This window comes from Lipotes vexillifer, unplaced genomic scaffold, assembly GCF_000442215.2.
Source record: "Lipotes vexillifer unplaced genomic scaffold, Lipotes_vexillifer_v1.1 scaffold102, whole genome shotgun sequence".
Taxonomy (NCBI): Eukaryota; Metazoa; Chordata; class Mammalia; order Artiodactyla; family Lipotidae; genus Lipotes; species Lipotes vexillifer.
The window spans coordinates 5,810,471-5,823,950 of NW_006786541.1; the positions used below are offsets into that span (position 1 = coordinate 5,810,471).

The window sequence follows — 13,480 nt, forward strand, 5'->3', positions numbered from 1 at the left end:
CCTGCTGGAAGCTTTCATTCAGCTCTCCTGCCATCATCTTAAACCCATATCTGAAACTAGACTTTTCACATACCCTTCATTTCTTCCTCATATGCCTTTGGACCCTAATTATTAATATTTCTAATACTACAGGTAGTACTATAATAGTTCAGGTCAAACTGGCATCATCTTTGATTTTTTCTTCTCTTCTCCCTCCACTATCCCTATACTGAGTATTCTTTATGAATGTCTCCTGAAGCAGCTTTTCCATTCCTACTACCACCTTTTTATTCTGAGCTTTCATGATATCCTACTTAGACTCTTTTGCTAGAGTCTCTCTGAATCTCCCTAAAACACTATTTCAAAATATTTAACCTAATAATAGCCTGCCATTGTAGTCTTCCTAAAACAAATCTTCAAAACATAGTACCCCCAGATTTAAAAAGTAAACACTTCCAGTGCCCCAGCACCAACAGAATTAATCCCAAATTCTTCAACCTGAAACTGATTATTTACTCCTCTGTTCCACAAATGTTTACCATCACTTGTGCTACGTTTTGTCCCTCCTATGTTTAAAGCCTTTGAAAACCCAGTTACAATTGCCTCACTGCTTCCAACCTTAACAGTGAAAAACACTAATTTCCTATTATGGCATACACAGTGTCATGCTCTAGGGAGGACTCTAGGCACTGTTGATAGAGACATGCACAAGACACAGAAACCCTGTGTTTTGCATTCAAACTCTCAACTGTAACCATGAGGCACATTCATTGTACACAGTACTATTCATGAACACTTATTGCTCTTATTATTCCTTTTGGCACTTCTATCTCCTCTACACTTAATTCTTACTGATTTTATGCTCACTTTAAATTCCACCTCTGCTGTAAAACATGACCAACCTCCTTAATCCTTACTAGGTCCTCTCTTTAATATTTATACTTATAAATCTACGTTGCACAGCACAGAAGTTATATTGTTCTTAAGAGAACACCATCCAACATGGGGTCTCAAATTAATTTAAGACCAAAGACCACATTCAGCTCTCATTCTGTTTCACCTACAGTGCTAAATACATAGGAGACACTCAATGAAAAAGTTTTTGTGTACAAAATGACACTGCTAATTAATATATGGACATGTTTTCTAGTAGCAGCTACAGCTTTTACTTACCTACTTACATTCACTTTCCCCAGTCCCACGATGAACAGTATGAGTTTGCAAAAGAGCATTCATAAGGGATATAACTGATGACCAAAGCACAGAACAAAGGTAACCACATCAAGAAGACACTCAAATGGAACACCTGACATTAGCTCAGAGCTCTAATGGAATGAACTAAAACTCTCTTGTTCATACTCACAGGTATTTATTACAGTAACATGTAAGCAAAAATTACTGCCATGTAAAGATTTCTAAATTTTACACTCTCATAATGAGCGTCTAGCCCTTAAAAAATTGAATTTAAGTAATTTAAAAACATCTACAACTTATGAAGATGAATAATTACATCAAAACACTCCCCCACCATCCAACTTTTAGAGCTATTAAACTAGTTGAAAAAGTTGAACATTGCCTATGTAAATAAAGCATACCACTCTCTTCTTAAATTGAAGTATAGCTGACTTACAATATTGTATTAGTCTCAGGTGTACAGCAAAGTGATTCAGTTATACATATGCTTTTTCTCAGATTCTTTTCCATTATAGGTTACTACAAGATATTGAATATAGGACTTCCCTGGTGGCTCAGTGGTTAAGAATCCGCCTGCCAAAGCAGGGGACAAAGGTTCGAGCCCGGGTCCGGGGAGATCCCACATTCCATGGAGCAACTATGCCCATGCGCCACAACCACTGAGCCTGCACTCTAGAGCCTGTGAGCCACAACTACTGAGCCTGTGCACCACAACTACTGAAGCCCACATGCCCTAGAGCTCACACACCGCAACTACTGAGCCCGTGCACTGCAACTACTGAAGCCTGCGCACCCAGAGCCCATGATCCACAACAAGAGAAGCCGCAATGGGAAGTCCATGCACCGAAACGAAGAGTAGCCCCTGCTCGCCGCAACTAGAGAAAGCCCTCGCACAGCAACGAAGACCCAACGCAGCCAAAAATAAATAAAATAAAATAAAAAAAGATATTGCATATAGTTCCCTGTGCTGTAAGTAAATCCTTGTTGTTGATCTATTTTATACATAGTGGTGTGTATCTGTTAATCCCATGCTCCTAATTTATCCTTCCCCCCACCCTTTCCCTTTTGGTAACCATGTTTTCTATATCTGTGAGTCTGTTTCTATTTTGTAAATAAGTTCATTTGCATTATTTTTTAGATTTCCTGTAAGTGATATCATATATTTGTCATTCTCTGACTTACTTCACTTAGCATGATAATCTCTAGGTCCATCCATGTTGCTGTAAATAGCAATATGTCATTCTTTTTTATGGCTAAGTAATGTCCCATTATATATATATATATATAATATCTTCTTTATCCATCTGCAATATAATTAGTCTCCAGTCTGTGGGTTGCCTACCCAGGGGTATGGGACTTAATTACATCACGAGTCCACTCCCCTACCCATTTCATTGTTGTCCCTTCTTCATGTCTTTAGTTGTAGATCTTTTCTGGTAGGTTCCGTTCCTTTTCACTGACGGTTGTTCTGCAGATATTTGTGAATTTTGGTGTATTTGCGAGAGGAGGTAAGCTCAGTGTCTTTCTACTCTGCCATCTTGACCCTGCCACCCATATCACTCTTGAAATCTCAGAGTATTTCTAGTTTAAAAGTAGAGGACTGGTTATCAAAATTGTTTACCAGAAACTTAAAATTTACATTAAAAATCATCTCTATTATATAACAGAATATAATCTGGACAGAAAAATAAGATCTGCACCCCAAATCTTACATATTGCCTGTGGGCATGGAAAATGATACACTTTGCAAAACTGGCAGTTTCTTAAAACATAAAAACACATATATCCTTTAACACAACAACACTATCTCTAGGTATTTGTGCAAGGTAAAGTGAGAAAAAAGTACACCCACAAGGAGTCTTTTACATGAATATTAAGCACAGTATTCATAAGAGCTAAAACTGGAAATAATCCAGGTGCCCATCAATAAAAAAGATGAATAAAGGAACTGTGGTTTATTCATTCAATGCAATACTGCCCAACAATACAAAAAAAAATAGACTAGTGGTACATGCAACGACATGCATAAATTTTGAAAACATTATGCTTAATAAAAGATACCAGATACCAAAGATTGATTTCATTTATATGTTGACCTACAACAGAAAAAACAAAATCATAGTCATAAAAATAAAGACTGTGGATGCTTCTCAGGTAGAGAGTTGACAAGGAAGGAGTAAAAGGGATATAAATGGGGTGAGGAAAATGTTTTATAAAACAACAAAATGTTCCTAAGTTTATTCAACTGAAAATAACAATTATAAACTGTGGACCAAACTTTTAAAAACAACTGTTTAAAGACAAGGAAGAATAAACAAAAGGAGGCAAAAACTGAAAAGCATCTGATCAGTGAAAAAATATAACCAGACTGACTAGGTAAGATCCAAATCTTTATGATTTGTCTGGTGAGGGCATTTCCCAGGCAGCATGGCATGTGGTGGCTAGATAAGCAGAAAGCCACTATTTTCTTTGCTTAAGGAGCCAAAACATAGAATTTGGGAATGCCAGTATGGCTGGAAATTAAGGAGGGAAACAAAGAAAGGAGAAAGCCACAGTTGGGTTTCAACTGCTGGGTACCAGGGAGGAAAGTAATTAGAGGGCTTGATAAATAATTTGAGCTTTCCATAGGCCTGCCTTAACAAAGTATAACATCAAGCCTCAAGATAACTGACCAAAAATGTTTAACTACTTACAAATAATGTAAATTCTTATTTGTTTTATAGACCAAAAACAAAACTCTGCAGATGAAGAGAAACTAAAACCTCTACAACACATCTTGTACATTGAAAAATATGTAATAAAAAATTAATAGATGTGTGGAGAAATTAAAATGTGACCTATAGTCTAGGAAACACATTCCATACAGACACATCTCAAGATGACAGATGTTGGAATAAGCAGAAAATGATTTTAAAACAGCTATTATAAGTATTCAAAGACTTTAAGAAAAAGATGGTCAAAATGAATGAACAGATGGAGACTCTCAGTAAAGAAAAGCTTTTGAAAATGGGAATTCCAGAATTTAAAATTACAATAACTGAAATAAAAAATTTGCTGAATAAGCTTAACAATGAACTGGAACCAGAAGAAGAAATAAGTGACACTGAACATAAAGAATATTGGGAAAAAATGAGTAGAGCTTTAGCTACCTGTTAGACCATACTAAATGGTCTAAAATACATGTAATCTGAGTATCAGAAGGAGATGAGAGAAAAAATGAGGCAGATTATATATCTGGAGTAAAATTTGGCAAAAAGTTTCCCATATCAGTGAAAAACATCAACTTGTATGCAAATCTAATGAGCTCAGCAATTCTAAGCAGGAGAAATTTAAATACTAACAAAGCACAACTTGGAATGAAGAGTTTAAAATTTTAAAACAAGAAACATACTAGTACCATAGTCAAGTGATAGCTTTAGAAACAGTAGTGGATACCAAAAACAAATGGTCCCCAATATTAGATACCATAAGAGAAAGAGACACCGACTTCTAAGGTATTCTTTGAAGTTCAAATAGAAGTCTACACATGTGTGGCAAGGATGACATGGTGATTTGATATAAAAAGCACTAGCCTGGTCTTTGCTGAAGCAACAGAAAGCAAACATCTGTAAGTTTTTTCCTTTAGGGGCTTCCCTTGTGACGCAGTGTTTAAGAATCTGTCTGCCAATGCAGGGGACACGGGTTTGAACTCTGGTCCGGGAAGATCCCACAGGCCGTGGAGTAACTAAGCCCATGCACCACAACTACTGAGTTTGCACTCTAGAGCCCGCGAGCCACAACTACTGAGCCCGTGTGCCACAACTACTGAAGCCCGCATGCCTCCGCAACAAGAGAAGCCACTACAATGAGAAGCACACGTACCAAAATGAAGAGCAGCCCCCGCTCGCCACAACTAGAAGAAAGCCCACGCGCAGCAATGAAGACCCAACGCAGCCAAAAATAAATAAGATAAAATAAATAAAACATTTTTTTAAAATGTGTAAAATTCAAGCCTTACCTTTCCATTACCTTTCAAACATTATCTATTCCTACAATCAATATCTCTCTTTTTCCAATTTTGGGACTGGCAATATGGAATAAAATGAATGATTATTACTAATGCAAACAACACAATGCTATCATATATTTAAAATAATAATGCTTTGAAAAACTGTACAAAGAACTTACAGAAAGACTGTTCATATGATTAATTCTTTCAGAGGTTCCTGAGAAATTAATGCATAAAAACTACACCGTAAAAGTGAAATACTATTTTAAATTAATATAAAATTAAAAGTGAATTTCATCATATTATGAGCATATTTGGTCTTATGTACATAAAACTGTAAATTTGTGGGTTCCTAGAGAAGAATTGGTACATACATAAGTCAAATAAACAGCAGCATAACAATGTTAGGTTGGTACAAACCAAAATGATATAATAAAAAAAAACTATCCAAATGAGAGAGAGTGCATGCTTTTTGTAAAACAGGAAAGAGATCTCGGTCTTTCACCATGGTTTAACTTCAGTGGAAGAATACGAGTGGTGGCTTAAGGTTGGTAAATTCTTCCAATTACACCCAGGAGATAAAACTAAATCTAAAGGGTGAGAAGGTAAATGCAATGTTATTTTTGAAAATTTAATGCAAGTAAAAGGTAGAAAATTTTATGTTGTTAAAATGTGATTTATATCCAGTGTTTAAAGAAAAGGTTTATTCAGCTGAGGGTAAATTTTGTCTATAAAATTTTCAGAAATATTTGTTTTCACTCACAATCCAAATAAAGAGGAAGAGGGGAAAGTCAAGAATAATTTTTTAATACCTCTGTGCTATTGCAGTAAGATACTACCGTCTAACACTTAAAAGTTGATTTTCAATTTCTGCTCAAGGTGAAGATCTCCATAACCCAATCAAACTGTGGTCATTCAGCACCATTACAATTTCTTATATTAAGCATCTCTACTAAACTACTAAAATTATTATTTTTAAATGAATTTATTTATTTATTTTTGGCTGTGTTGGGTCTTCGTTTCTGTGCGAGGGCTTTCTCTAGTTGCGGTGAGTGGGGGGCCACTCTTCATCGCGGTGCGCGGGCCTCTCACTGTCGCAGCCTTCTCTTGTTGCGGAGCACAGGCTCCAGACGCGCAGGCTCAGTAGCTGTGGTGCACGGGCTTAGCTGCTCCGCGGCATGTGGGATTTTCCCAGACCAGGGCTTGAACCCGTGTCCCCTGCATTGGCAGGCAGATTCTCAACCACTGCGCCACCAGGGAAGCCCTAAAATTATTATTTTTGAATAGTTTTAAGTGTATGAAATCATTATCCTGTTAAGTATTTCTGAAAATAAGATTGTAACTGATGTACAAATAGAAGACAGCCTAACCTAACAGAATGGTTTAGCGATTCAGAGTTAGCAAATACAGGTGAAGAGGTAAAATCTCACAGTTTTGCTCTATAAACATCTATGATAAAATAACCTATCTGTACCTCTGAGAATAATTAAAAATGTTTCCCAAGTATCATTCAGAAGGCCTTTCAGGTATTTAAAACCCTACAAAAAAAGTGATGTCAATGGTAAAATGCTGGCAAAATACTTTTAGTTGACAATATTTCCTTAAGTCAGCACCTATTCATTCAAACTTTGTGGCATTTGGCTGAGTTAGCCATTATTCGCCCCTTAAAACCTTAAACCCAAAGAAGTTGTAAAGATAAAATGCATAGTTTAAATGGATTTCTCCCTATGAGCAAGGAACTAGACAGCTTCGTGACCTCCTCAATTATGTCATTAACAAGATAGGGGAAAGGATGGGTAAAATATGAGGAGTTTATAAATTGTTCAGAGCTGCTTTGATAGAGAAGAGGAAGAGAAAATAACTATACTTAGATTTCATAGTGATCAAAAACAGATCTGTGTCTTCCACCAACTCAGCAAATAAGCACACACTCAATTCTAAGTAATATATCCCCTTGTTTTATGTATCCCCTTGTTAGTCTCAAAGTGAAAAGGCTTGAACTGCACTGATTTGATTTACTCAATTCTGTATCTGCATACAATACCAAATATCTTAATTGTCTGGTATTCTTCTCACCTCTTCTCAACATCTGAATCTCTGGTCTAGTTTTTCCTCCAGACCTTCTTCAAACCAGCATTCCTATCTTTGATCAGGTTAGCTTTCAAAGCTCCTGCTATCCCAGGAAAACCTCTCAATTTCTCCCTTGGTGTGCCTTCACTTAGAGTAAGTTATTTATTCATAGAGTGAAGAAAACTTAACACATTCTAAACATTTAATATATTTATTCCAGAAGTTTTAAGAGTGCCTGAAAAAATGGATCTAGTTGATTTCCTTCTATACCCAATTTCACTACTTAGTCTCTAACTCTGTCCTTTCAGCTCAACAAAGCATATCAGGAAACTACCAAAGCCATATCCAGAAAATAATGCTCAGTCAGATGGACCCAAGCACAATCCGAGGCTTTTCCATTTACTAGGTATGTGATGACTCTGTCTCTTCTTCTATAAAATGGGGTTTAATAATAGTATATAACTCACAGACTGAGGATGAGAATTAAATAAGATGATACTTATTAGATACTCAGTATAGTGTCTGTCACACAGTAAATGCTCAATAATATAAGCTGTCTGAAACTGCAGAGATGGCCTTTTAATTCTCATTGTTAGAAAACTCATTTGGCAGTCTTGCCACATGAGAAAAATTGTGGAAGGTCGGTATCTGTTGTTTAACAAACTGACTGGATCTAGGTTGTATTTCCCATTTGTGGTATTACCTTTTCCAGTATCAGTTCCTCTCTGACCGGAATAATGATAGCCTGCTGGGGCAATAATCTTCCTCAACATGAATGATTGATTATTCATAGTAAATGACGTCATCTCTCAAAGTCTAACCACAGAGTAGAACACTGACACAAGGTGAAGCCCACTGTGAAGGTACTCAGGCTGCAAAGACATTCAAGTTTATGCCAAATCAACTTCATTTTTCCCCTGCTTTTATGAGACAAAACCCTAGAAAATAAAAAAGAAGTAGTACAGTCGGCTCTCTGTATCTGCAGGCTTGGCATCTGCAAATTCAACCAACCATGGATTGAAAATAGTTGAGGAAAAAATCCCAGAAAGTTCCAAAAAGCAAAACTTCAATTTGATGTACACTGGCAACTATTTATATAGCATTTACATTATATTTACAACTATTTAGATAGCATTTACATTGTATTAGGTATTATAAGTAATCTAGAGATGAATGAAAGTATATGGGAGATGTGCATAGGTTATACACAAATACTATGCCATTTTACACAAGGGACTTGAGCATCCATGGATTATGGCATTCCAGCACAGTCCTGGAATCAGTCCCCTGCAGATACCGAAGGATGACGGTATCTTCATACACTGGAGGAGTGGGCGAAGGAGTCAAGGTAGTAGGCCAAACAGTTCAAATTGTAGGACTTAAATGTCACATCTTTTTCTTTGCCTCAGTTTCCTCATTTGTGAAAATCAGATAACAATGGCTCTGCCTACTTAAATGAGACAGCATGTAAAATGCTTGGAAAGCACCTTGCATGTAGTAGTTTCTAAGTGTTTACAAGGACCTATCCTCACAAAACCGTTGTCCCTACAGTGTTTTAGTGTGTTATTTTAAAAGATTAAGGTAACACAAGACAGAAAATACTATCATTAAGTCACTCACTGTTTTGTACAATTACCTAATCATGACTCTTTCCACAATTTAACAATTTCTATTCAATAAGCATTTACTAAAGGTCTACTGTGAGTTAGGAACCATACTTTGTCATTCACTCCCCCACCAACAAGTTTCTCTTATTTGCTTTTTACATCTTCCCTGTGGTAGGCCATCAGCCCCACAAATGATGAAGCAAGTTAAAGTCAATAAAGCAGATGAAGTGCTCCCCCCTCCATAAATGCCTTTACATTTTATATCCACTGACTTAAAGACATATATTTATGTGGAAATCATAACAAATCTATGAACCCTGGAAAATACTGAATTCTTTTCAAGCATAAGATGTTGCCCCAAAAATGGTGCTAGAAGAAATTAACCTGAAAATCCCATGTGATTGAGAGTCAGAATGAAAAGCTTTAATTCTAACAAAGTAAAGGATGCATTTAATTTTGGCCACAAAAATGTGTAAAAGCAAGACTGATTTTAAAAATTTAGAATAGCTTTAGAAAAGAAGAAAAATCAGTAAAGTGAATCAATCACAAATCTGGAACACTCTCTGAGCATGATGATTCATTCAACAAGTAGAATGTATGCCCTGGAAGAGCTTCTCTAATGAACAAAAAGTTCATTAAAATGAAAATAATTAATCAATGGTGTAAGAAGTGTTAAACTGTACTTTTAAAATCCACAGATAAATTCTTAAATAATAAAAAATGTTAAGCCCAGTAGAGTCATGTGGCTCATTATTGCAGATTTAATATAATGTGCTCTTACTCATGTCTACATTCTCATAAATGGAATAATGCAATTGTTATAACCCATTTTTTCCTCCTAGCATCTCTGCTTTTTTCACTTTTCCCATTTAGTTTAAAAGGTTTTTCTTTTTGACTGTTTCCAATTTGGAACTGTCCAATCTGAATGTACAAGACCATTCTATCTTATTTTTCTCTTTTACCTATTAAGCTTCTTTTAATAAAAGTTTCTTTCCATCACAGTATTAAGTAAAAAAGCAAGATACAAATTGCATGTTTACTATGATAACTACTTAAAAACAATGCCTAAGGGGGAAAAAACTGGAGGGAAATACAAAAAGTACTAATAGGTTCATTTAAAAAGTTGCATTGTTATTTGCTTCCTTTTTTCTGTTTTCAATTTTTCCTGAAATAAGGTTACATCATTTGAAAAATTTTTAATGAGCTTATATAATTTAAAAATAAGCTTTTCTCAAATTTACAAAACAGAAACAGACTCACAGACACAGAAAACAAACATGGTTACCAAAGGGGAAGGGGGATGAAGGATAATTTAGGAATTTGGGATTAAATTATACACATTACTATATATAAAACAGATAACCAACAAGGACCTTCTGTATAGCACAGGGAACTACACTCAATGTCTTGTAATAACCTATAATGGAAGAGAATGTAAAAAAAGAATATGTATATTTGCATATATGTATAACTGAATCACTTTGCTGTACAACTGAAACTAACACAACACTGTAAACGAACTATACTTCAATAAATTGTTTTTAAAAAGAATGGCTTTTACACAGGGAACTGTATTCAATATCCTGTAATAAACCATAATGGGAAAGAATATGAAAAAGAATATATATACATATGTACGTATAACTGAATCACTTTGCTGTACACCTGAAACTAACACAACACTGTAAAACAACTATACTTCAATAAAACAAATTTAAAAAAATTAAAAATAAGGTGTTTTTTTTTTAAATCTTAAGTTAAACCAAAAGCAATCACTGGACAAATACAGAACTCCTTCCAGTCTAACATACATTATCATTTAAACATGTATATATTTAAATATTTTCTCTTAATTATGCACAATTCAAATGCAATCACAAACACATCAAGAAATCAAGAAATTAAGTATCTTTTACTTCACAGAAATTTCATCAACTTAAATACTGCTTTAAGTGAATTAAGAACACTTAGTTTCTCCAAAGAACCCATACAAATGGCCAACAAGTGTATGAAAAGATTCTCAAGATCATTAATCATCAAGGAAATGTAAATCAAAACCACAATTAGATATTACTTTGTACCTGTTAGGAGAGCCATTATAGAAAACAAAAACAAAACCAAAAAACAGAAAATAAGTATCAGCAAGGATGTGGAGAAATTGGAACCCTGTATATACTGTTGGTGGGACTGTAACAATATGGAGGAAAACAGTACAGAGGTTTGTCAAAAAATTTAAAATAGAACTACCATATTATCCAGCAATCCTGTTTTTTCTGGGTATTTATACAAAAGAACCAAAGACAGAACCTCTAAGAAATACCTGCACTCTCAAGTTCACTGTAGCATTATTCACAATAGCCAAGAGGTGTAAACAACATGAATATCCATCCATAAATGAATGGATAAAGAAAACACAGTACATTCATACAACAGAATACTATTCAGCCTTGAAAAAGGGAAATCCTGTCATATACTACAACATAGCTGAACCTAGAGAACACTCTGTTATGTAAAATAAGCTAGTCACAGAAGGACAAATACTGCATGATTCCACTTAGATGAGGTATCTAAAGGAGTCAAATTCACAGAACAGGAAGGTAGAATGATGGGTGCCAATGGCTAAGGGAAGGGAGAAATGAGGTACTGTTCAATGGAAACAGAGTTTCAGTCATGCAAGATGAAAATGTTCTAGAGATTTTGTGTGCAACAATGTGCATACAGTTAACAATACTGTACCTTACACTTAAAATTTTAAGAGGGCATATCTCACGTTAATGTGTTTTTACATTTAAAAGAAAAGAGAACACCTAATACTTCATAAGAAAATTTATATGTAAATAATATCATCCAATGAAGGAGGGGAAATCACTGTTTTTTAAACATAGAAAAATGATGTCCATTTCTTATATCTTATCTCTGTAAGAATGATGTTTTCATTCCTTAACTTTATCCTCAAAGAAACCCTTCCTACTTTTGTTTCCTTTCACCCAAGGCCATCTGATGAGCCATAACTGAGTCAGACCCACAACTAGCTAGGCATTCATTTTATTTTATACCCTGCCATAAAATAAGGTAAAAGGCATTTTTGTAATTACATCCAGTAAATGGCATACAGGCAAGGGCTGGAAAATGGCAATTATATTCACAATATAAAATATGCTGCAAACATACCAAGAAAGGATTCTAATTATGGGCCCCAATCCAAGACTTTTTTCAAAAATGTGCTCAGTAAACTTTTGATATAATGGTCATGTCTTCTTCTTATGTCACCCAAAATAACTTTCATGAATATGAAGAAAGACAGCTCACTAGTAATGGGATTAGGTAAACAATAAATGGATTTTAACAAAAGTGAAAGGCAGCGTTCTTCATACAAACTAAATGGCTACTATAAATTCGGAAAGACCATTTTCTTAAAAAAAAACAAACAAAACAACCCCAAACCTCAATTACTTTTGCTTTTGCATAAGTGATGTCTTTTGTATTTTAACTCCAGCAGTTGCCAAAATAAGCCCATTTACACGTGATGCCTCTCAACTAGCAAATTTACATTTGGATTTTGCTGGCTTTGGACCAAGCATTCTGTTCTCTTCTTTGCACCATTGTTGTTTTCAGGCTTGGCAGTAGCTCTAGATCTTTGTTTAACTTAGTTCCCTTGTCTAACTTCTGCAGTATATACACACTGTAAAATCAGCATGAAACATTTTAGGTTCCATCGCCACAATTAATTCCCACCATGGCAAAGGCTTGCAAAGTATGTTTATGTGGACCCAAAAGAAAAAAACATAGAGAACACAGCACTAATTTCTCCATCTGATGATTTAAAAAGCAATAAGAGAATTATTTGGTTCAATAGTATGCACAAATGATTTATCATGAAGATCGTATCCAATTTTAACGTATTAAGAGCTGAGTAATCAGAGATCACCCCAGCAGTCACAGATAAATTTGTTAGGCTGATAAAATTCTCATCTTTCTCTTCAACTCTATGTCCTTCCAATGCATTTTTAGTTTTGTCTAATATTTGACATCAGGTAGAGTCTCCTGCCTCAAATTCTTCATGTAATTGTGAAAATGACAGCTTAATTTGTTAAACTTAATACCTGAGAGCCTCTTTATAGACTCACATGAGTCGATCATGCAATGGATCAATAATTTTAAAGGGATTTATATAGTATTATGAGTTTGATCTTCAGCATTCTATGGTAAAACTTAAAAATGTGCATGGATATGCTAAATGCACATAAAGCACAGAATGTGACTGTAATAACTTCCACAATTCCCATTTATATAATCATGAATAAATTCAGTTCCCTTCATATTCATATTATGAGTAAGCCAATCACACTACATGCAATTTTTCACCCTAAATTGAGGCAGCAATATTATTAGAAAAGTTCAGAAGAATTTTACTGGCTCTGAATTGTGTTTTTTTGTATTTACATCTGATCATGAGACATCCTCAATGTTCTGAGAACTCACAGCCTTTCAAAAATAAATCATAGGGTTAAGACTTTATTTGAAAAGGCTTCTATCTCTTTCTACTAAATACCAGCTTAAAAACAGCTGTTCCTTCATTTGAAGGTTAAGCTCTTCTTCGTATTACTTTTGGAGGAAAGGAAAGTCAGTAAAGCTATTTTTC

General features: G+C 35.0%; 1 protein-coding gene and 1 pseudogene across 2 annotated transcripts in view; one reads left to right on the forward strand and one right to left on the reverse strand.

The window, feature by feature from the left end:
* The window catches only part of TCF12 (transcription factor 12), a 366,571-nt gene that overhangs the window by 227,901 nt on the left and 125,190 nt on the right, over positions 1 to 13,480 (reverse strand). The window lies entirely within an intron of this gene.
* LOC103076008 (Krueppel-like factor 4 pseudogene) overlaps positions 8,535 to 13,480 on the forward strand; it is a 108,585-nt pseudogene continuing 103,639 nt past the window's right edge.